General features: G+C 43.6%; 1 protein-coding gene across 3 annotated transcripts in view; it reads right to left on the bottom strand.

Moving 5' to 3' along the window:
- si:cabz01090165.1 (uncharacterized protein LOC100333421 homolog) overlaps nt 1-22,153 on the bottom strand; it is a 357,316-nt gene extending 335,163 nt beyond the window's left edge. For all 3 annotated transcript variants that reach the window (XM_051399643.1, XM_051399645.1, XM_051399646.1), the window contains exon 1: nt 20,678-22,153. The gene's annotated coding sequence lies outside the window, so the exon portion shown is untranslated. The remainder of the gene's footprint in view (nt 1-20,677) is intronic.
- Nucleotides 22,154-26,392: the final 4,239 nt, after the last annotated feature.

Here is a 26,392-nt window from a genome sequence, read left to right as displayed (position 1 = left end):
TCAACGATTAAACATTAATATTCAACTGCATTCCCATCATCCCATCATTCTTCTGGGTGAGACTCAGAGTTCATTATTTGCAGGTCAGTTCTAGTCAAAGTAACTTGTTAGCGGTTAGTACAAACATAAGAGTGTGGTGAATAAAACTTGACTTGTTTTGACACCTAACGTGGTATTCAGCATCAGCGAGCACACAGGTCTGTGCACCGATCCCACGTAATTTATCATCTCCGAAACAGGACCCTGCTACTTCCATGCAGTGTCCAGTTTTCCATTTTTTCTCCCCAGGATGGCGAAGTCATGCCTTGCCCTGCTGTGACTCTTTTTTGCCTTACACTGATATTATATACCTAACAAAAGGATAACCAACACATGCAACATCCACTATCATATGTGCTTAGAAAACTTTGGTGCTCTTGTAGGGCGTATGAAAACCTTCAGTTTTTTGAGGTAGTACTGATGCTACAGAGGTTGTTACACTGAAATCACAACATCTATAACAATCTACCACTGAAACATTTTCTGTAAGATATGCAGTAAAAATTCTGACTGTTAGTTTGATACATTTTAAACTGAATTATTTTTCATAAATCTCTAGTCTTTTTTGTAAATTAGAGCATACATAAGTTACTGCATGAAGGAATTAATTCAATATTTGTAGGAACTTCAACTCCAAACCCCAGCTAACAGTGTGTCACCAACACTTCTTCCCCAACTGCAGCCACTAAACTATGCAACTTCACATAATAACTTGACACTAATTCAAGAGCACAAATTATAAATTTGTGGACACAGATTACAATTATTACCCCTGACACCTGCCAGGCTGCATACTCATATCAAAATTGAAATTCCAGCCAAAATAAACATTGCAGCACAAAAACAGACACAGCAGCACAGATGTGACTGTGGCATTTTCGTATTAGCACAGAATGAATTTGTTTGTAGACAATGCCTCAATATCGGGCCCCTGTACAGCCATGTCTCTTGTCTTTAGGCTCATCTGGCCCGGACCGCAGACAGGCTGCCAGTCCTGAGCCATTAGTCACAAAGATGTGAGCGCGTCTTGTCGATCAGCGTCGGGCCCCCTTCACAATGAGTTGTAAGGTTGTTCTAATGGGGTCAGCTGGCTCTGGCCTCATTCCACAGTCTGAGAATTATTTCTAGACAGCAGGCATGGACTCTATCAGTCCAAACAGCCTGGCTATTTCTGCCCACGCCATCGTGCACAACGCGTAAGGGATTACTATTGGGACTACATCAGGATCAACAAACACACAGGAACACACACCATGGACTTATACAAACACAAACCCACAAACAGAATCATTATGAACACAAACATGACTCCCAGTAATTCTGCCTGCAGAAACTAGCATCACATCGGAACTGTGAGAGGAGCACATTTATGTTTCACTATGCGTGTGTGTGTATGCGCTTGAGCAATGATAGGATCTTTAACCTCTCCCGTAATGACAATCATGATGGCAGTGAAGTAGAGAGGAGAGGAGGAGAGGAAAGAGGGATGGCACAGCAATGATACTTATGGCTAGCACTGGAGAGGTCAGGATGAGAGCAGGAGGAAAGGAAAAGATGAGGAGATGAGGGCCGGGAGGAGGTGATGGAGGGGTCAGGGTGAGATGGGGAAGGAGAGGGGAGATGTTAAAGGGGTAAATGTGAGGTGGAGGACAACTGCGAGGGACCGTGAAGGATGAGAGGGAGGGATGAAGGCTGGAATCAATGAGGGAGGGGATGGAGGAGAACAGATGAGGAGGGAGAACGTGGCGAGGAGGCAAAAGGTTAGATGGACGGGAGGGCAGCGGAGATGAAGGACTGATGGGATGGAGGGAGGAAGGTTGGAAGGCTGATGGGAAATAGCAGTGGGAAAGATGGAGCTGGTGAGGCAGAGGTGGAGGACAGGATGGACAGGGAAAGTTGGAGTTGAAAGAGGTGAATAGGTGAGACCATGTTGAAAGGGAATATGGAATATTCATGGAAGAATGGACAGAGGAAGTAAAGGAGACAGCAAGATACAGAGAAGAAAGGAAATGTCAAGAAGAGAGATGGCATGAAATCAGGGACAGATTTTAAAATGAACGACAGGAAAGAAGGATAGATACAGACATACGAATTACAAATAAAGGAATAGGAGGATGAGGAGATGTTGAGAGGTGGAGCACTAATAGAGGACAAGATGGAGGGATAGATGGGGGATAAACAGGCCAGTATGCTTCATTAAAGTTGGATCAGGAGCTAAGCTGGAAAGGTAATTGTCTGGTTTGGTCTGGCGTGGACTGGTCCAACCTGGCTTGGCACACTGACCCTGGAGCTCTGATTTATTTTAACCTGCTAGCTGCCAGGCCCTCTGCCGTAAAGCTGGCTGGAGTGAACAGATGCTGGAGGATTAGCTGCTGGCTGTGGGTCCTGCCTTCACTTCAGTCTTAAAATAACTTTTGGGTGTGTGGGTTTGAATCTGGTGACCAATGAAAACCAATTACTGACGGCATATGATTAGTCAGAGCTTCCAGGTTTGAGAAGTAAGGCCAATGCGAAAGTACCTTAAACCTGAGTTCTTTATAATGGCCAGCAGGGGGCAGCTCCATGGATTGCAACCAATTCAACCTAATTGTATCCAACCTAATGGAAAAATGACCCAATGTCTTAGCTCAGTGAACAGTTTCAGTCTTCTTCCATACAGCATGATGTTCATTTAGTAAATGATGGTCCCATTTAGAGTAAAATAGACCATAAAGCAGGGTATGCTTTATGGAGAGGTTCACACTTGAAACTGACTGAAGCACAGTGGTCCCCAGCATCCACTAAGAACAAGGGTTCCTGTGGCCCCACCCTCAAACCAAGAATCCTTTCTGTAGTAATGTCTGTTATTTGTATCATCTCTGATAACATTTTACTCACCAATTGTCTTTGCTGAGATCTCAGGATGCAGTAACTCCAGTAAGTCCAGCAAGCACATAAAGGATGAAACCATCAGACAGAGTTCCAGGAGAAGTGTTTTCAGTTATTCTGTCTGATTAGATTTCCGTTCAGGTTGAATGTGGGAGGGTTAGGGTTAGCTTTATTTTTCTTTCACATTCACTTCCATAATCTCAGCTACTGGACTCTGACTCTGACTTCTGTCTGTGCAGGATGTCCAGTGTGTGCTACAGGCATCAAATGACGTGATGCAATCTTATCCGGTGTCCTGAACAGGTGCAACAAATCCACAATCACAGTTTATACACGCCCCTGCAGTCTTTTGGAGAGGTTCAATCAGGCACAATAAGGGACACATGCAATAAGCTGTTGCCATGTGGACAGGAAGAACCAGGGATTACACTACCGACACTACCTTTAACACTGGACCATTTCAGAAAAACTAAAGTCAGAAATAAACCTATAGTACAGCAATGAATGTCCAAGCTGACCACAGCTTTATGCCACAGTGCATACTGACACAGCACTGCAGGGACCACTTCACTAACTAACTTTTCATTTTATGACAGGAAGTCAAAGTACTGCCTGCTTTAGCACACTGCTAGATGATAGATACGTCCTCCAGATTGTGCCACAGCATTCCTGACATCAATAATCAGATTAAGAGGAGTATGATTATCAAAATAAAAGTTACATTTGTAATTTGTTTTCTACTATGAGGCTGGCACAGGACGCTTTAAATGGAGGAATTTGTTTAAGACAATAAAATGAATCTGCTCTGTCTGAAACTGAATGTATAAAGAGAGAGACTGCCACATTAATTGCTGATAAAAGTTGCACCAACTGACTTTAATTTCCAGTTCATACATTTTTAATTTTGGTCACTGTTTTGCTGTAAAGCCAGCTAAAGCCTTCGTCTAGCTTCTGAGGTTTATTGTTTGGTAGGTATACTGTGGGAATACTATGTATTGTCAGATTTGTGGGTTTGAAAATTGCCCCAAAAACTAATGTACCCAGACCCTGCATCTTACAACCTAAAGTGTCTCCATCCAGTAAACACTACAATAAGTCTAGAGCAAATAGTGTGTCAGATCATGAAGACTCTTTCTCTTCAATCTTTGTTGTCTGCAGACTCTAATGAAGCAGAAATGCCAATAAACGCTTATCTGAAAGCTGTTTGCTCTTCACTAGCGTTGTAATGTGGATGGGAAATTACCTCCAGGTAAATTTTGTGGGTGGTTGATCATCTCGTTTGCTCTAACAGACACTTTGGCAGGAAATCAGCCATTCATTTACAAAGAAATCAAGTTAAGATTAGATGAAAACAAACTTTATTTATTGATCCCTAAGGGTAGAGTGAGTAATTATGTCACAGAAAAAATACAGAGTGATTGGTTAAATCTGGTAAAACGTGTCCCTGATGATTACACCAACCACTGAGACTGATAGGGGAGAAAGCCAATTACGCAGTATTTTCACTCTCATACCAAATCCATCATGTTGCCAACAGCTCTGCCTAACTCTTTCCAAACTGTCTGGGGAATCCTTCTGACCTTGAGTGGAAAGACGGAGGAGGAGCTGAGGAAGATGGGAAATGATTCCTTGATCAATACATGTTACTTCTAATCCCACAGCTCTTGTTTCTAATGGACGGGCAGGGTTGCAGCGCACAGCAAAACAGCCCACTCATCCAGAACATTAAAAAGGTAATGAGCAAACATTAATATAGTTGACACTTAATATAGTATGTAGAACTTTCTTTTCCTTGTTTTTCCAGCAGACAGATAAAAGTGGGGCAAAAGACTCTTTACTTTACTTTACGTGGCAGGTGATAGGATGAACCATCAGTCGCTGATTGGTCCATAAACACTCTGTTTGGACACAACACACATAGTTTGAAGACTGGCAAGATGGATTCTCACACGTTCTCGTAAAATCGTGATCTCTTGAGTCCAGCTGCCTAGCAAGGTTACCAATTGACCCTTCCTTAGTCCCGCCCCTTTTTGCTCCGTGCTCCAATAACAGTTGAGCAAACATTGGTCAGAAGCTCGGTCAACTTTCTCCTTTCTTGTACCTAAATATGCTATGTGCTAGGCTAATCTATGTGGAAAATACGACCATATTTTGAAGATGGTTACAAGATAAAGTGACATATACATAGTCACATCTTCAGGTAACTGATGTTAGCAAAACTAACTGGCTAAGTAATGATTGATGTAAAGCTAGCTAACGACTGATAAAGTTACAAAGTTCGTAGTTTAAATTACTTAGCTAGTGTTTTGCTAACGTTAGGCGAAATGAAGATGAGACAACGTCGCTTTTATCTTTTAACCATCTTCAGCCATCTTGGTTGTCTTTTCAACATAGACTAGTCTAGCATATATCATATCTAAGTACAGGAAGCAATATTTTTTTTCCCTGGATGGCCAAGTATTAGCCAATCAGAGGCAGAGGAGGGCGGGTCATGACTTTGCCCCCCAAAAAGATGAGCATACAGGGAAGGAGAAAGTTGACCATGGTTCTCAAATATGAATTCTGTAAAAGTAAGACACTGAAACAGTCTGGTATTTGTACTGAAACTCAGCTATCATATTTGTAATAGGAATACACATTTTAAATAAAAATCCATAAACAGAAGAGATGGCTGTATTCCTGAATACTCAGCTCCCATCACCAGAAGGACACTTTGCATTCTGTTGATGAAACATGGCTTCATCATGACTGAGAGCTTCCTTCAGATATTCAGTACTATGTAAACTCAGTTCACCGTGCCTTGAAACACAACAGCTTGGCTCCAAAACACTTTCCAACAGTCGCTCACACACACACACACACACACACACACACACCACACACACACACACACACACACACACAACTAGAAGCTTCTACCTGCAGCCAAGCCTCTTGACAGATGATTTAAACTATAAAAGTGGGTTCTAAAATATTCAGTAATGTGTATAGAAAGGTGAATCATGAATGATTAAAGACGGCATTATGATGAGTGCCATTAAACCTCTCTACCCTCATTCTCAGCAGAGCTATAAAGACACACTATCGTGCAAATATAGCCTTTCATTTTCCCACAGCAGTGAAAATATGGACATCGGCCATTGAGCTGCAGTTACAGATGACTAGATGTGTCATTTGGTCAACTGTGAGTGACTAAATAAGTCTAAAACACCAGTTAAATGCTCCAAACTCTCCTTTGAAACAGCGTAATGGCACATAATATAGATGGGTGTTCATGTATTGTTTAATGGACGCTTTCATCTGGAACACCTTGCAGTTCCTTGAGTGAATACATTTTACGACGGCCTCTGGGGAAAATTGAGCCAGTGGTGGTGTAATCTGCTACCCACTGAGCTCCAGCACGCAGAGAACAAAGGCTTCAATTTCATCCGCACAATAAATATTCACTGCTGCCCAATGAAACCCATGTCTCTCTATAATGTCCGCTCTTCGTGAAGTAAGCACAGCCTTGTTTTAACCTTCACGTCGATGCATTGTTTAGACAATTCAATGTTTTTCGAGAATATTCTCAACTATTAAATGAATGTAAAGGATAAATTTAACAAAACCTGGTCATGTATTACCAATATCCAAAACTATATATAACTATATAAAGTCTATAACATGAATAATATTATTATATGTATTTCTCATGACCGTTGACAGGTTTCGGTACTTTTGTGATGGAAAACTAAAAAGTTATTTTATTAATTGAATCCTCGAACATGTAAATACAGGTAGCATGCTGTACTGAAGCATTCACCTACAAAATAAAGCAACCAAAATATAATTTTAATGAAAAACACAAAGGTTTCTTCCTTAACACAAGTACTTACATAATTAGTCAATTAAGCGATTCATTGGTTAAACCATTTATGAAGTTAAAAAGCCAGACTGTCTGTTTCCAGCTTGTCAAATGTGAGGATTTGCTGATTTCTCTCTTCATATCATTATAAACTGAAAAGATTTAGGTTCTGGACAATTGATCAGACAGAAAGTGGAGCTCTGTGAACGTGGGATGCATGTACTTTAAACAATCAATTAATCAATAAATCTAAAACATAACCAAAAGGATTAATTGATAATGACAGCCCTTAAAAACCTTTGGTTAGACTAAACGAAGCAATCTGAACATCAACTTTCTGACAATTTATAAACAACCTTATTAAAGGAAAGGATTAATACGGAAGTATTCTGAATACTTGACTCACTCGCGAGAACACGACACAAATCTTTGACAAGCATCAAGATTCACGAGCGAAGTGATGGAAATTTCACTGCGAGGCCGGTCCCTGAAACAGATTAACGTAGCTGTAGTTAATGTGCCTGTGAGCTCCGGTGCAGAGGAGGTCACGTCAGTCACCAGGGAGACGAGAGCGACGCTGCACTGAGCAAAATCCACCATACCATCTGCCATCAGGACTCACACAGTGGTTGAATAGGCTTCCATCAGGGCCCTGCAGTAAAGAGATCTAAATGAAAAAATGTTCTTTAACCACACTGGAAAGGCATGAAAGAAATCTTTCAAAGCGCTGTGATTTACTAGGGAATGAACTTTGAACACGTTCAGTTGCCATAATTTTCTGACTTTTGGATATCTGCTCTTTCAATCTGCAGGCTGATGAAGTCTTTTCAGTGGGAAGTTAACGCCGGCGGTCCTCTACTGTATACTTACAGAGGTTTGGGGTTTGTTAGGATCGCTAAATGAGTGTCTTTAGATTAGCAAAAAGCTTTTCAAATCAAAAACAGCATGTTTACTTGTTTCCCAGTCTGTAAATAAGCAGCCTGCAACCTTCAATTATTATTATACAATTGAAAACCAATGACAATGACCCTCTTAAAGGGGGTTGGGTAGGCCAGGGCTGCGTATTGTTTCAAATATTTTATTACTGGTACCTTAAATTCAATACAGGATCCTGAGCGATACCAATTTCATCAAATTCATTTTAACAAAAGAGAATTACATCACAAATGACAGTTCAATTGCTCATTTTAAAGGAGAAAGTCCAACGACTTGGGAAATGAAGAAACTGGTGGAATATCTGTACAGTATTGGATTATAAAGAAAATATGAATAATAGCATTAATAACATCCGTAAAGGCAGTGCTCCATTGTAACGGCTATTCTGGCTATCTAATGAAGATGGAGAAGGGAATCATTGTGTGGCCTGGTGATGTTTGTAGTCCTGGGAAATAGTGGCAGAGTGAGACCTCTTACTGTACTTTCTCTGACAACTTCACCCTTAACTCTAACCCTTTTTCTCCATTTACCGTCGGTATGCTACACCATGTTTGCTGTCCCTGGTGTGAAGGGAGGATGCGCCCTGGCCTTCCATCCCGGTGGACGATGTTGTGTACGGACGCACTGACGAGCAGATACAGGTTAGCTGCGTTAACAAGCAGCACAAGGTTCACTACAAGAGAAACAGTGACCCCCGTCTCTGTGTGTTAACACTGGGTCTTTCCATTAGACAGCCTGTGGTGTTCTTACTGGCGTACTGAGGCTGCTGAGGTACTGAAATTTGGTATGGAATGACGTTTTTCAGTCCTTGATAAGATCGAAGCAATTCAATATGTGCAATACCTACCCTACTTAAAACATACGACTGAAGTGTCCCCTATAAGGACAGGATCAATTCTGTTCATGTTTTTAATTTTAGATTGTATCAGAGTTCTCACTCTTTAATGCAGGACAGCACTTGTTCTATAGTTTGCCAGTAGGCCTTGTATTGACACATTTAAGTCCTGTTGTCCTGTGTCAGACCGTGCGGCTCGTCCGATCCGTGCATAAGCCGTAGTAACATCTATCTTACAAGTTAGCCAAACTACACACTGGATTTATTGTCTGTTAACTCGTTCAGTGCCAACCAGAATCTGGTCCCTCGGCCAAAGATTGTTTGTAGATGAGAGAAATGTTACTTTGAAAGGGATCGTGTCTTTTTGATACCAGCATGCATGTTCCCAGCTTCATACGCTCTAGCTAGCTTTACATTCTCCCAAACACAAACGTATGAATGGGAATATTCTGTCAGCCGATCCTGGGAAATAAACTTCTGATGTGTTTACATTTTGAGCAGAAGAGTGAAAATAATCTCTCTGTCTTTTCTACCTTTCCTCTCTGCCTCTCCTCTCTTTCATCTCTCCCTCCTCCCTCTCACTCTCCCTTCCCTAACCTTCTTTCTTTCATCTCCTCCCCTCCCCTTCCCCTCCCTCCTCTTTCTCCCTCTTCCTCCTCTCCCTCGTTCTCTCCTCTCCTCCCATCTATCTATCAGCCCGCTGTCAGTGTGTGTGACAGATTAGCTCTCATCTCACCATTACCATTTAATGACCCAGCCTTACATGGAAACACTCACCCATGAAACTCATTACATCAAACATGACATTCAGCTCGCAGTGTGTGTGTGTGTGTGTGTGTGTGTGTGCGTGTGTGACAGGGAGTGCTTGTGAGACTCAAACACACACACACACACACACACACACACAGGTCCATCTTCAAATTCTCTTTCCACATCAGAGGTAATTTTGTAATTGGTCATGGGTAGATCTGAGCAAATGTTTCTCGTTGTCACACACACACACACACACACACACACACACACTCCCTGTCACACACACACACACACACACACACACACACACACACACACACACACACACACACAAAGCCATAGTGTATAGATACACCCACAGGCCCAATGCACAATTAATCAATTAATTAGCAGTAAATAATGGTAATATATAAATCATCACACACATTCAGATTCAAAACCCACAAACAGACATGAGTACAGACAGAGGAACCACACACACACACACACACACACACACACACACACACACACACACACACACACACACACACAGACATACATCCCAACAGATAGTGTCTATTTTTATCTCTCTGCTGACAGCACCCTGTCCCACTGTTCACACTAAGCTGAGCCACGTAATTGGCTGCCATCTATCTCCTTTCTCTGCCTTTCGCCGTCTCGCTCTGTCTTTAATTCTGTTGTTCTCTCTCTCTCCCTGCCTCTCCCTTTGATATCCCTCCATCCTACACTTTCAGAGCTAAGACCCAGCTCCCATTTTCTGTCCCAGCAGGAGGGCCGAACCGCAGCAGAGCGCATAGAATGGTACGGGTTGTGTTTACACCGAGGCTAAAGAGAGAGAGAACGTGCAAGGGGGAGGAAGAGAGAAAGGGAATCGAAAGGAAGAGTGGGTGTTGGAGGAGAAGAGAGGAAGGAGGAAGGGGAGATGGGGTGCTTCGAAGAAAGAGAGACAGAGACAGAGGGAAAATGTCTCTGGGGGTATTTTTAGGTTGCTATTAGGTGTGTTATTTAACACCTGCTGGTTTCTGTTAGAGAGGAGAGGAGGGGAGAGGAGGGGAGAGGAGAAGGGAGACGTGGGGTTGGGGTTCAATAGCATTAGCAAGTTTTAATCAATGTTAGGCACCCAATGTTTCAAATGAATACATATTTAACAACTAGAACTCAAAGACTGACATCTGGAGAACTAAAGTTTAGATTGTCATTATCTCCAAAGTCCGTCCACTAACAGTAGTTGTTTCTGCCACTTCATCTTCATCTGCACCTTTAGTTTACCTGGAAACAGCCGTAATACCACTCTCCACCAGACTCCATAGACAAAAACGCTAATTTTACCTCTCAGCATTGTAACTTCATTCAAAGTGGACAGATAAAATAAAACTCACCAAAACCATCTCCAACAATCACCAACTCTGGTTTGGTGGCAATAAATCCTTACTTTACAGACGTAGATGATAAAAACAGCAGTTTCAGTCGGAGCAGACCGGCTGTGGAGACAAACCACAGAGAGGCTGCGATACAACACAGGCAGAGGGAGAGAGACACCATGTGACCACGCTGACTCCATACAAAAAGATGATGTCTTAAAGGAGCAGCCTCCATCATACCTCACTGACGTCATAGACAATCATTAAGAAAGAAAACATTAACCACTAAGAGCGTGGGTTTATTTCAATGCTAATGTGACTGAATGTATGAACAGATGAGAGCTGGATGGCTTACCACCTCTGCTAAACAAGCTCCTGTCAGGAACCGTAGGAGAAGAAAATATTCCAGAGACTTGAGACTGATTTGGACTTTGGTGACTCACGAACATCTCCGAGCAATCAGGTTTCACAGCAACATGGAGCGATGATTTACTACTCTATGTGTGTGAGTGTGTGCACTCACACTGTGTTTGATGGACAGTGAAATGGAGGGTAAATCTACAGAGGCTTCACCTTACAGCCACCTCCATCTGGCTCACACACACACACACAGCGCTGCAGTGCTCGTGTATTTCTGCCTGTAAAATCCCACGTCTTTTAAACTCAAGGGGACTGACACACACACACACACACACACACACACACACACACCCAAACACACACACATATTGTGGCCTTTGGGACACTCAAATGATTCAGGAGAAGAAGCAGGCCAGCAGCAGCAGAGCCTTAACACCGCACGACAGACAGGCAGGGCTGCATGAGGAGGTAAATAAAACGCACTGACAGTCCTCGACATCATTAGGGACACCATACACTTTCTTCCTGTGTCAAACTTTGCATACATAATTCTGCACAACAGAGTTCCAACATCCAACTGTAGGAACATGTTTTTGACTGAAGGGGGGCTTAAATTAAATTTCTAGTCTGTAAAATGGTGAACAGTCACCGTCATAAGCTCCTAGTGCAAGGTGACTGTGTCAGCTGTCTGACCGATGGTCCAAAGAACCAAAAATATTCATCTTACAGTTTTATACAACAGGAAATCCTCACATTCCAGAGGCTGGAAGCTGAGAATGTTTGACATTTTTAAATTAACACACACACACACGTTACATAGACTTGCATTCCTTTCCTGGAGACTTGCCCTAACCCAACCACTGACCCAAAAATCAGCAAATTGGGGACACAGCTTTTGTCCCCAGTTGGACAAGCTGTCCCCAGTTAAATGGTCTGAAATGTGTCCCTGAAGGTTGCCTAAGTCAGACCTAAACACATAGAATCATTTTGTTTCTCATCATTATACCATTTCTGACTCTGGCTATGTGCACAACACACACACACACACACACACACACACACACACACACACACACACACACACACACACACACAGTGTTATTGTGTTCAGTTCTCTTAAATCATACTGCACCATCCATCAGCGAGCTGTCACATTTGACCTTCAACTTGAAAAAGAGAGAGGGACAGAGAGAGGCAGACAGAGGAATAAGTCAAAGAGAAAAAGGAGTGAGAAGGGTAGAGAGTGGAAAGGATAGAGCGAGAGATAAAGAAAGTGAGATTGATCGACAGTGGTATGGAAACAGAAAGACGGAGCGAGATGTGATGAGCATTAGATGGCCGTCCTGCTGAGATTAGCATGCTGACATCCATATTGAATTTACACTAGGGTTGTGCTTGTCATGTGTCCTCACACTGCCAGTTCTCGGGGGGTCTGCATCACACCGGCTCATATTCAATTTAAACTTGACATGTTTTTACCATTTTCTCATTAATCCCTCGGCTGCCGGAGCGCATGTGAGAACTCACTCCGGCGGCAGGACGGAGGGAAAGAAACTACCTCCTTTACTCCTCAGTGTTATCTGCTCTGAGCTTTTAATTCAATTCAGAGTGGCTTTTTACTGTCCTGTGAGGGAATCCGGTTTGTCGTTTCACACAAAGAAAGTCACTAAAGCGCAGAGGACTCACAAGAGAGACTTATTTGTGAAACTGTAAGTGTTCATGTTTCGGGGGGTCCCTGATCATATCTGGTTTAGTTTTTCACTTATTGGATGTCAAACTGTGGATTCCTGGTTCCCAGTTAATTTCTTCTTTAAATACATTATGTGCCTCATCATAGTGTTGTTTCCTTATCAAATAACCCTTTAACAACCTAAAGAAATTCATTATTTGTGATTGAACCCACAATGACTTCACTGACTTTGAACACGTATATAGTGCTAGCATCCTGCAGGCAGGACAGTGGGTGGTGAAGAGATTGATCTATTGGGGAAGATTTAATTAATTCCTTCATTGTTTAAAGCTCCTACAGAGAACTTGCATTAGTAGTGTTTCCACCACCTCGTTTCATCTTATGCATGGGAATCCTACCAAATATCACCTGTGGGAGGCAGTAAAGTATAACTAAACACCAAAATCCTGCTAGCCATCTCCCCCACAGTGTGGCTACGGAGTGTATGATGCCGTAGGTAACGGCAACCAGAGTGACAGCATAGTGTAGCAGGAATACAGCCGCCGGTAGGAGAGCTAACAGAGCTAACCAGCCATGAGCCTGTCAGACTCTCTGTGTCTGAGCTGGAAACACAGAGAGTCTGATGGAACCGTTTAGTCACTAGAAGCACATTCACAGCCTGTGTTTTAACGTTAGCTGAGCTAGCGGCTAGGAGAAGCTTACACGCCGGTTTCTGTGTGGGAGTGTCACGCTACGGCCACAGTCTGCAGAGTTGAGACGTTGGTTTGATAGGAAGGGGCGGGGAGGGGGGTTGCTTGGTGACAAAAGCTGTCACCACATAAGTCACCTGCGTCCAGATCAGCCAATGGTGGATTTCAATTGCAATAGCCGGGGTTTGACCACAATATGCATATTTACTGCACAATCAATATATTAGATATTAATTCTTTAATCGTGAATCACTCACCAATACTACTAACTACCCATATACAGAGGTATTTTTGCTTTATAAATGGCTTAAATATTTCATTGTTTATCTAAATTGTTGTTAATTATCATCAATGACTTGACTAATTAAAGAATCATTTCAGTATCACAGCTGCTAAGAAACAGGTGCTGAGTCATCTGTCTAGGCTACAACAATCACATACATCAGCATTAAATACTAAATATCAAGGCTAGCCTTTTCTTCAAAAATGGTCCTTGAACAGCTCAACAAATAAAGTCCATATAAAACCCAGACACATTTCTAAAACGTGTGTAGGTTCTGGGCACAGTCGGGAGGTGATTATTTTACACCTCTGTTAATTTCTCCACCAGCCTGACAAAGCAAAGGAGCTGCAGTCCCTTATTTGGGCAGAAATGTAGGTCACACTTCTGTGGTGTATTTAGAAAAAAAGCCTTTATCACAAAAGAATTTACAAAAATAAACAGGAGACAAAACACGAGGAGGAGAGGTGACGATAAGGAGGAGAAGAAATAGATTAACACTTTATCAGGGTATTCATGGCACACTTAGAGCCTGTGTGTGCGAATTTGTGGATAATACAACCCTGGGTAAAAACTAATTATCAGATCAGACAGGAAACCAATAGCAGAACCTTCCACCGGTTTTGAATCCGGCTATTACAATGACATTTAATCATAACATGGTGTCTAAACCTAAGTACCAAGCTACACCTCTCTATGTTAAAAAGATCTATTCTAAAATGGGAGGGAATTGAGATAAATATACACCACCATTCTCTGTGCTTTAGGGGGGAATTTAACTAAATTACAGTAATCTGAAGTTCCCATTTCCTGCAGCAGTAGTAGTGGTGGTGGTGGTGGTGTAAGCATTCTTGCTTTGTTGGAACACCACTGCTGACTGGATAAAACACCTCATGTGATCCAAAGCAAAGCAAGAGACAGTGGGAAGGAAATTAAATTTGCAGATAAGAAGGACCTCCTGGGGGCCAAGGAATGAAGTACAGATAGTTGTCGTAGCATTTCATTTAATGTCTGGAGTAGAAAACACCTGAAACAATCCCAGAATCTCTGGAAAGAAAGAAAGAAAGAAATAAAAGGAAAGGAATCTACAAATGCAGGCGAGGCAAGCGAGCTGACTGGTTGGATGGACAGATGGATGAAGAAACAGATGGGTGAATAGATGGAGGGATTGGGGGTATAGCTCTAGGCTGAGGGATTAAGCCACAGATTAATTCTTTAACCAGACAGGATGCAGAATTTGCACTGGAAGGTAAATCATACATTCTGATCTGGATATTTCTGATGGCCTCTTACCTGCTTATCTGCCACTGGAGTGGGGGTGTTGTTACATAACAATCCTTTGCGGGTAACAAGTACCGCTTGTGGGAATTAACAGCCTGCATTACATTTAAAGTTGTACGGAAATGAAAAGAAACGTTCTGCATGACAGCTTGCAAAGATCTAACCTAATTCGCGGAGCAGGAAAATAACTTCTTTTTTTCCCCGACAGAGCAAAGCTTAAAATAAATGAGAAAGAAGCTCTTCAGCCTGTTTTGTTTTTAGCTGGCAACCAGGTTTAAGAACAGAGAGAGACGTGCTGGACAGCGGCCACTGGACTTTATATTCCATTGGCAGCTTCAAAGTCTGTAATAACTTCATGGTCTGAAATACACAAAGAATGATTGAAAATACTGTGTTACTGTAATGGGGTATGGCTTTTAAACCTAATTTTAGGAAATCTGTCATAAAGAACACACCACCAGATGCATTAAACCCTTTTTTGAATATTTTTCCGATATACACAGTGGGCCTATATCTCAGAATGTTGTTCATTTCTGTGAAGAAAACTAAATAAAATATTTAAGATCTAAACTTTGAAGACCTGAACACAAACAAAACTCACAGAGCGTTCACTCTCTCATCCTGCATTAGAGCTAACAGAACAATGACCAAGCAACAGGGGGAAGAAAACACCTCATTTGTTAACAAAAAAAATTATTTAGTATGTGTGATTGTTAAAAATGTGTAATATAAACAGAGAATTGTATAAAATGTTTCTAAAATATCAGGAAAACTCATCTCTGACAATATTCACAGGAAATAATCTGCTCACAATTCATCCAAATCGCTCATTTTACACAAACTTCCCGCAGTCACGGCTCACTGTTTGGGTTTATGGGGTTTGGGATTGTACAGTTTATCAGTTGTTCACATATTCAATGCATACTGTTATTGTTATGCATTGACTATAATAGGAAATATCCATAAAATATGTCACTTAATCAGCTTACTGAATGGTAGATAAGGGGTCAACCCCCCCCCTTTCAAAATATTGCAAAACATCGCTTTGTGTTCTGGTAACGTGTGATGGGAGTTTGTCGCATCCAGAGCCTTTGTTATAAATCACATGTTGGAGTTTGACCTGAGACGTCTGTGTTGAGGATCTTTCATAAATTACAGTTTGGGTCTATTCTGCGCTGTAGAAGGGAAAATATAGCCGCCAACAGTGTGTCATAGGGAGAGGAAGGTGGAAAACACAGGGGAGTAACCTGCTGAGAGTAAGTGTGGAGGTGGGGATGTGCTCTCTCCCTCTCTCTCCGTCTCTCTGCTAATGGGATGTGAAGCACATTGTAATGCTCTCCATATGATAACAGTCGCCACAAAACAACGCATCACTCCAGTCACATTAACACATTACGCTCTATTATCACACTCGAGCACGACACTGGATGGCTTGCCACCTGGCTGACTGTTCTTTTGCCTGTCTGGCTTTGTATCCGTCTCCCTGTCTACCTGGCTGCCTGTCGCTTTTATAAGCCAGTCTGTCTTTTGTTTACTGTATGAGTAAGAGTGTGTCTGCCTGGCTGCCTGTCTGCTGGCCTGTCTGTCTGCCTATCTGCTGGCCTGTCTGTCTGTCTGTCTGCCTGTCTATGTGCCCAGCAAGCCTCTGCAACGTTTTACCATAATAACATGTACACGACATTCCATCCACCTCTAACATGCTTTTACAGTGAATTCAAGCGGGTTGCAGAAATAATCAAAGCTGTCTCGACATGATATTGACAACAAAAAATCCAAGGGAGAGCTAGACAACTTGCATCCTCCCCAAAATCCAAAAGTCTAAACTGTCTGTGTTTTCTATCGACTTTTCCCTGAATCTTTCTCAACTTGTGAGGCTCCCTTTAACCAACTGCAACTTCAAATGCGGTCTCTTGGGTGCTGAAATCATCTCAGGGCGTCTGTGCTATACGTACCAGTCTTCATTCTCTCTAATGAGACTGAGCACTGAGTATCATCATGGAAAGCATAATGATATCAAATGAATTATCCATAAGTAGAAATATGTGTAATAATGATCCTGAAGAAGCAGAAATAAGCTGACTGATATGATATCGACACTCAGCAGTATGGGCCTGTATTCCTATAGGGGCTGCAACCTATAAGTGCCAATGCTTCATTCTAAAAATAGATTAGAGTTAACAGGCAAGTATCCGTGGACTGAAACCACAATAATAATAGTTACATATCTTATTGATTCTACCACAGATATTGTCCTGCACAGGGGGGTCGGAGATCAGGGTCAGCTGCGAAACAGTGATAGATATTCAATGTCCCGCCTCGGCAGGCAGGATGTTTGCTAACATGCAGGTTTACACCTGCAGAACCCTCTCTGCACTCCCCACATCAACCTGCTGCCCTGCACGCTCATTTCAGTTCCCGTGGTAGTCAAAGGCAAACGCAACCGCTGACCCTATCTGATGGAACTGTGAGCTCCTGCCTGGTCTGCATCATCTGGCTTCTGTGCACCTTGACACTGATGCCCCCGAGGCTAGGTTGATTATGTCTTTCAAACACAGCGTACCTGTACAGTGCTGCATAAAACTGTCACAGATTTGTGAAGGAAGCTTGGTGTATACCCTTCATACAGATTGCCTGTGGGAGTAAATCTGCTGGAGCGCTTCCTGGTCCCCATCGGGTTCTCCCACAATGACCCTGAGAATGCCAGGGGAGCTGTCCTCGGTCCTGAATTCCAGCTGGTTTGAACGTATCTGTGGAACTGTCCGTAGTGCTGAAATCATGTAGGAGCTCACACTGTGGCAGTGAAACGGTACTAGAGCTCTCCGTGGTCCTGAAAGCATCATCTCGATCTCACTATAAGGCTGCTAGAGCTCTCCAATGTCTGAACCCACAGTGGCGCCCTACAGTGCCCTGAAAATGTGTCAACGATCACGGATCACAAGGGGAGGAGTACAATGGGATAAAACATTCCCGATGCCCGACGTCTGTGGGAATCAAACTACCTCTGTGGAGCCTGCCTACTGCCTAGTCTTAACGAGTAGGTTAATTAGCACATGTACGAGAATAAGTTTGTTGGTGTGTGTACATGAGCAAATCTAAGTTGTTTCCATGTTTCTTTGACATGTAGCATGCCAGGGATGTTTTAAGTAGTTTCACAGTTTTGCCCTAATTTGCTGTTAACTACCCATTTCTGATGGAGGTTACCAGATGGTTGTGCTATCCTTAAATACAGTATGCTTACTTCTATGTTTCTGCTGAGTTTGCTAAAGTTATATTTACCTTTATTGCTTTGAAGGTACGTTAATTCAACAATAATTGTTATGTCCGTAGACCGCACACGCACACAGTGTCCTACTGTGGTATATGTATATCTTCTGCACAGTCTAAAATAAATTCATTGAACAATGGATACTTTGACTGGAATCTCCATATAAGGCCATGAAATCTCCACAGACAGACATTTAGAATTTAGGTTTGTAAGGAGCTCAGGGACTTTCAATGTGGCACTGTCAGGATGCCACCATTGCCACAAGTGAGTCTGTGACAATTCTGCCCCACTACATCTGCCATGGTCAACTGTAAGTGCTATTACTGTGAAGTGGAAGGACGTAGGTGCAACAACAGCTCAGCCACGAAATAGAAGACCACGTAAACTCACACAGCATCGCTCACTAAAGAGTTACAAACTGCCTTCGTAAGCAACATCAGCACACAAGCGTATTGAGAGCTTCATGAAATGAGTTTCTATGGCTGAGCAGCTGCATGCTAGCCTCACATGAAGCAGTCAAATGTGTTCTTTGGATTCAGTGTGGCAGAAGCCAGGACAACACTACCTGAATGAACAGTGCGCACTGTAGAGTTTGGTAGACGAGGTGTAATGGCTATTTTCAGGTTTGGACTAGGGCCCTTAGTTCCAGTGAAGCTTAATGCTACAGGATAAGAAAACATTTTATCCAAATGGGTGTTTACAACTGTGTGGCAACAGTTTGGGGAAGCCTCTTTTTTTCTGTTGCAGCGTGACTGTGGCCCTGTGCACAAAGCGAGGTCCATTTAGACATGGTTAGACAAATGTTGGGGTGGAACTCGATTTGCCTGCATAGAGCCCTAACCTCAAACCCACTGAACACCTCTGGGAGGAATCAGAATGCCGACTGCCAGCCAACATCAGCGCCTGACCTCACAAATCTTCTGCTGGCAGACACACAGCTCAAAAGCCTTCCCAGAAGAGTTGTGGCTGCATATTACTGCCCATGGTTGTTAGAATGGGATGCCCAACAAGCTCATATAGGCTGTGGTCAGATGTCCACTGACTTTTGGCCATTTAGTGTACATTGAACTGTGTTGGAGTTGTCCATGGTGCTGACTGTACATCTAAAGTGAAACCCAGGCTGCCTCCGAGGAGCTCTCCGCGGTCCTGAAACCCAGGCTGCCTCCGAAGAGCTCTCCGTGGTCCTGAATCCCAGTCAACCGGTTTGAATCAGTCCCTGAACTGCGAGCAGCTCGTTCTGATGTCTGTGGAGATATTTATAGGCCGCTCTCTCAGATCTTTCTTTGAAACAGAAGCTCTCTCAGTGTGGAGCTGTCACTGGTCCCTGCGCTCCCTGTACGCTCCCGATACAAAAGCCCGTCTCTGCCCCGTTGTGTCCTCTGCGGTGTTGTCTCTGCTGTGTTGTCTCTGCGCTGTCTTCGGGTCAAACAGTGAGGGCTGTGTGTTGCTGGTCTTATCTCACCAAAGAAGAGCCTAATGTTAGTTTCCAACATCGTCCAGCCCTACTGCCTCTCTACTGCCTCCCCCATCCTCCCCATCCTCCCCATCCTCCCCTTCCTCCCCTGGTCCCTGCTCCCATCTTTCCTCATCTCACCCTCTCCTTTCTGTTCTCCTCACCCCCATTGCCGTCTCCCCCCTTCTGCCCTTGTCTTTTTTGCATCCCTTCTTTAACACTTCCCTCCCCTCCTCTCTCCCTCACCCTCCTCTACTGCTCCCTCCACTCACTTCTACCATCTTTGTTCACCTCACCCTCCCCTCCCTCTATCATCCCTTACCTTTCCTCCTCCTTTTCCTTCTGCCACGTCTCCTTTTCCTCCCCCCCTCTCCTCTCCTCACCTCCCCTCTTGTGTTCTCATCTCCTAGCCTCCTGCATAATAGATGTGGCTGTAACGCCAGTCAACTGGAGCGGCATGATGAGGCAGCTTAGAAACAGAGAGAGGGGAGAGAGAGAGAGAGAGAGAGAGAGAGAGAGAGAGAGAGAAAACCCAAAAATGGGTTTTATTACTGCGCTCCCACACACACACACACACACACACACACACACGCAGGCGGGCGCGCAAGAACGGGTGCATCCATCCACTCGCGCGCACAAGCCCAGCGTTCACGCACGCACCCACTCAGACATGCACGCGCACATTCCCATACAGGCGCGGCGGGGCTGCCAGCCCTGGCCGGTGCACCCGCGCACAAGTGAGACGCCAAAATAACAATTAGCCTCTCACCGTCAGAGCCACCGGAGAGAAACACCGTGAGCGGCGTGCGCGCGCGCTTTGGAGAGCTCTACATACAGAGAGAGAGTGTCCGGTAACAGTGCCAACACCGGCGCACGGAGAGAGAGCCGTTAGAGCGAGTTAACGGCACAGCCTCATCACGTTACTGCGAGCATTCATTCCTGCCCACTGAGAATAAAAGTACTGGGGGGGGGGTCGGTCCTCCGCCATCTCACACACCCTGCATTATCAATCAGCCTTACCTTCATCGATCTCCACCTCTCCTCCTCTTGCTTTTCCCCCCAGAATCCCTTCTTCCTCTTCCTCTTCCTCTCCCGACCCGTCCGATAATGGGGGAGTTAAATCACAACCAGACCCGAGAAGGCGATCAGGCTCCGAACTCCCGGTCTCCTCTCCTGCGCGACTCCTCTCCCATCCACACAGGGGGAGAGAGAGAGAGAGAGAGAGAGAGAGAGACAGAGAGAGGCTATCTCGGTAGTTTTCTGGGGCTGAATAAACGGGATGTGTGTGTGTGTGTGTGTGTGTGTGGAAGGGGGGGGGACCGGACAGCAGCAGCGGCACAAGTGGGATTACCGGAACAGACGTGCGCGCAGTCAAGCAGAAGAAAAAAGGGGGCGAACCGGGAATCCAGGTGCCGGTGGTCTCACCGTGCAAACCCACGACGAGCACTCACGTACACATAAATCCTCCAACGAGACGGGTGGGTGGACGCAGGGAGTCACACGGTTACCGAAAAAACTCCCATTAGCCTCCGATCACTCCGGTAACGTATTTAAAGTAGTAACCGGGACGCCAGAGCTCGTGCCATCCGTGTGCATTAGCTGTGTGGCTCGAGCGCAGTCCCTCAGAGACAAATCCAAAACCGGCTGCAGCAGAGAAAAAGTCTAAACACCTTTAATTCCGTTACCGTCCATCTGCAGTCCCGGTAGAGATCCGTGCGCAGCTCCGGTTGGAGCGTCCAAAGAAAACTACACCCCCCCTAACCGAGGGTGTCCTTGAGTGCAGATAACCTTTCACTTCTCCGGGCTTCCGTTCGGGGCTGGAACCGGTCTGCTCCCAAAAAGCAGGTAGCTACTCCTCCCGGTAGGGCCTAGTTAACGGGGAAAACAATCTCACTCCCAGAATATTCCGGTAAAATGTGCGCGGTTCCATCCGCCAGTGCGCAAAGCTGAACCCAGGAAAAGCAGATGAAATCCCGGTCCGGTAGCGTTACAGCGGGTCCGGGCGGGGTCCGGCTCCGTCCTCCGTGATCAACAATAAATCACACAACCGACAACCGACCGTTAATCCACCGAGCAGCTCCGGGAACGCTTCTCTCTCTTTGTTAGAGGAAAAATGCAGTTTTGAGGGGAACGAGGAATCCGGTGACACCGACTGAAGCTTTCAACAATCCAACCTCTCCGTGTGTGAGTGGAGGCGCGCGGACCTGCAGCGGGCGGCGCACCGACAGACAGACGCCTATTTTTAGAGCGGGAGAAAGCAGCCCGCCTTTAGAGCCCGGTAATCCTCGTCGAGGCTCCGCAACGTCACACCGACGGCCAGGGTCCCTCCTGTGTCCGGTTGCTTCCTCCTGCGACCCCCCCACCGCTGCTGGGACCGGGTCGGTGCTTCCTGACAGACTGAGAAAGTTTCAGTGTCAGCCGCAGATTCCAGCGCGTGCTTCCCGCCGGTTGGAGGCGGCTGTGGGCGCACGTGGCTGACTGACTGAAGTGGGAGGGAGACTGTGCAGTGTGCACGAGAGGCTGCGCGAGGGGTTCGAAGAAAAAGACACACCCATATATCCAACCCGTCTGTCTGTCTGTCTGTCTGCTGTCTGTCTGTCTATCTGTCTGTCTGTCTGGGATTGGATGACATTTTACACAGCATAACCCTCCCACATCCCCCCTTTTAGCATATAAAACATAAACATGCTTTATTATTATATATGTTATATTATTATTATTATTATCACCTTCACCAAATGTCCAATCCCAGTTTGTGGAAACCCGGGAATGTCAGAACCACTCCCCCAGGGGCATTTGAGACTGCAGAGGTTGGCCTGAAGAGTCTCAGCTCAGTCAGCCACAATGTGTGCTATCCTGATCCTGTTTATGGACCTCAGCATAAAGTGTCTGCAGAGGAGAGACTCAAAGTGGCCTAACGTTGGAGCGTTATTTAGCCCCCTCCCTGACTTCCTTACCCCAGGGGGGGCATCCACGGGTTGCAACCTATCTATAAAGCATTAGTACATGGTTTATCAGCCATTAATAAAGGCATGGGTTACAACTTACAAACTGTTTTATGAAGCTTACTAGAAAGTGTTACCAATAGATAAAATATTTTATTTTTTTCACAGAGTTTGCTTTATTAGGAAAATAAATGTGTGCTCAGTGTGTGTGAAAGAAAGGTTGTACATAAAGGGCTTTGTGATGAGAAAAGAAAATACTGAGAGGTAAGTTTAAAAGAGTGCCGCTGTGCCTGAGCCCAATGTGAGGAGTGATGGAGTCTCTTCTCAGTGCAGCACAAAAGTGTTGAGACAGGAAAGGTGTCACATTTTCTGACAAGTCAGCAACCTGATGTCACTGCAAATGCACTGACTTTATGTGTATGTTTCCAAACCCAGTGTGGTCTATGTGGAGTCAGTCAGGCAGTACTTTGAGAATAAATCTAAAAATGGCGAGTCCAAATGAGAAACATCCTATTTTTAAAGTGCATTCCCCAAATTTGGCACATTTAGAACGTTGTTTTGAGGATTATACTGACATTTGAATTCACATTTATAGGGATAGTCTGTGAGATAGTGGCTGCCCATACACTTCATTTTGTCATGTGTTACCCCACACATGACAATAACACATTTAAAATGTAAATAAATAGAAACAGGAAATAAAGGAGGATATATTGAACAGATTTCATAGTGTCCAGTACTGAGAGGTTGCATGTTAATTAGATTTTATTCATTCATACTTTATTATTAAAATGTTACGCCCTGTGAGACACATCAAGAAACAACCGGTAGTTCAGATACAACATACTGCATTTATAACCAAAAGAAGTTATTACAATTGTTGCACAATAACTGGCCCCCAAACCATTAAAGGACCAGTGTGCAAACAACTGAATACTGCTCGCCTTCCAGTTCTAACAAAACAAAAACTCAAAGATTTTTATTTGTGGTGATTATTATTAAACATTAGGGAAACATACTCATGCATATTGTATGCTGCATCCAAGTGAAGTACAATTAACTTAATGTACCGTACCTTAGTTAATACATTTAAACTGCGATCTTTTTCCTCAAACAGTTTGAGTTGAACTAACTCATCAGGTTTTACACACATATCCACTCCTCATTCATTGGGTCCACAGTTTCCTCGGCGACAGACCACAGACAGTCAGAGTGGGCACTACTACATCCTCCAGCATCATCACCAACACAGGAGCCCCACAAGGTTGTGTCCTGAGCCCGTTTCTGTTCACCCTGTACACCAATGACTGCACCAGCCCCTCACCTGTCACCACATATATTAAATACTCTGATGACACTGCCATACTTGCACTCCTCAACGACAATAACTCTGTTTTAAGCTACCAGGACTCCATTTCCCACTTCGCACAATGGTGCACAAACAGTCATCTAGAACTCAATGTTAAGAACTGATCATCAACACCTCCAGCATCCACAGCTCAGCACAGAACCTCATCCATAACCCCACAATGATCAACAGTGAATCCGTGGAGATTGTGGAGTCCATCAAATACCTCGGACTAACCCTGGACAATAAACTGAACTTCGATCATCACACCAGTGACATCCACAAACGCTGCCAACAAAGACTCTCTGCCATCCGCAAACTCAATGCACTTTCTGTTGCCCCCCAACTTCTGTTATTACTCTATAAAAGCATAGTCCAACCTGTCATCCTCTACTGTTCAACCTGCTTCTACAACATGTTAACTGCCTCAAATAGGAACATACTGACACGCATTACACACCACACCTCCAAAATCATTGGTCTCCCCACCCCCAACCTCTCTGACCTCAACAATACAGCCATTACACACAGAGCACACAGTATAGCACACGACCCCAGCCACCCCCTCAACTCATTATTCGTACTGCTGCCATCCCGACGCAGATACAGGACCGTGGCCTGTAAACGTGCTTGCTATGGCAGGAGTTTCGTACCTTCTGCCATAGCGTCTTTAAACAAGGCATCCCGGTAACAGCCGTGAGTGAGTGCTTTGCACAGGACAGGGAGGGGTTAATGTGCTAAATGTGCTCTATTAAGTGTTTATTCTTGTTGTTATGTCGCAGTGTCCATATGTGTTTTTCTTTTTTTGTATCTATGTATGTATGTATGTGTGTATGTATGTATGTATGTGCAGACTGCGGTAACAAATTTCCTATGAAGGACAATAAAGTATATTATTATTATTATTATCATAAAACAACTCAGTCTTCTGATTACATACAACTGCAGCCATGTTGCAGTAGTGATTTACTTTCAATGGAAACATTCATGTTTTGCAGTTCTTTGGTGAAAAGGTGGATACGTGTTTGCCTTCCAAAGCTGAGCTGCTGATGATCACATCAGCAACTGATGATTGAGGATGCTGATGACAATTGCTCAAGCCCTTTGCATATCTAAAGCGGATATTGTGTGAACAATTTAAAATGTTGTAAAGTCTTCCATCTGCCAGAGAGTTCTCCAGTGGGCTGGTGTTGGCAATCTCAGACAATAAACCCTATTTTACCCTATTGGTAAAAGTTAATTAATGTTTGCTTTGGGCAACATACAGTGAAAATAAACATATTTTTTTGTTTTAGAGTCAGATTTCAGGGGTAAAAAAAAAAACACCATTCTTTTTAAACAGACTGCCTTAGTTTCAAATATGTAAAGGTCCCCTCCAGACATGTATTAAGACTCATATACAAATCATCTCTTTGGAACAATATTGTGTTTCTGATATGGGTTTTTTACACAATAGAATCCTCACAAAAGGCATCTACTCCTTCTACCTCATTAAAAATTCCACAAAGTTTTCCTGCTGGACACAGGATGTCTCCTACTTCACTGTAAAGTCCATTCTCAGTGTGTTACTGTTTCTACATCACACTGTACAAGTTGCACACTGGACCAGGACTGACCTGCAAGCCCTTAAAGCACAGATAGACATTCCACTTTCAGCAGATGAATATGAAAACATCCTTCTAGTGTCAAACTCTGCATTTGGCTCATTATTAAATATTAATTAATTTTTTGCCATCGGCAATCAAAGAGGAATAATGAGGGATTATACCGTGCTCATAACGTGTTATTGTCGTGTGACTTAATGCACAGGCAGAAAACATAATTGTTTTATATTGGTAATGCCAATAATTGTACATGATAGAATGATATAGAATAAGCACTGTACATAGAATTGGTTATTTTAATAGCCTATTTTTTATGTTAATTCTAATAGCTTAAAGAGTTTAAATTGAATATAAAGTGATTATTATTTTATTCTGAAATACTGAGATTTGAACACTGTGATTTTGGCGTTGTATTGTTATTATTGTATTTGTATTGATCCAGATCTACACAATGAAGATCAAACATACAACTATAGGAACAAGAATAAAAACAGATTTTTTCAGAGGAGGGGGGCTTTAAGCTTTTAATACTTTTGCACTGTACATCACAGTTAACGCACTCATCATTTTTAAGTTTCGAAAAAAGGATTTATCTTTTAAATAACTGGACAGGACAATTATGCCATTTTCTATTTAAAATTCAGGAAGAACTGGGCCAACATCAACAGGAAAAAGTGAGTTTTTACATCTGTTGCAGTTCATGTTTACACTGACTTCACACCTTTTCCATCTTTACTTCCTTATGTCAGAGGGTGAGGGAGGAAAGGGTTTCAGTGGCATGAGGGGTGGCTGCTGCTGCCAGTGAGACTGTGAATTAGAATTAGCAGCGTCGGGGGAG

The sequence above is a fragment of the Dicentrarchus labrax genome, unplaced genomic scaffold (assembly GCF_905237075.1).
Source record: "Dicentrarchus labrax unplaced genomic scaffold, dlabrax2021, whole genome shotgun sequence".
NCBI lineage: Eukaryota > Metazoa > Chordata > Actinopteri > Moronidae > Dicentrarchus > Dicentrarchus labrax.
The sequence above is the reverse complement of the archived record's forward strand: the minus strand, read 5'-3'. Positions and strand labels throughout refer to the sequence as shown.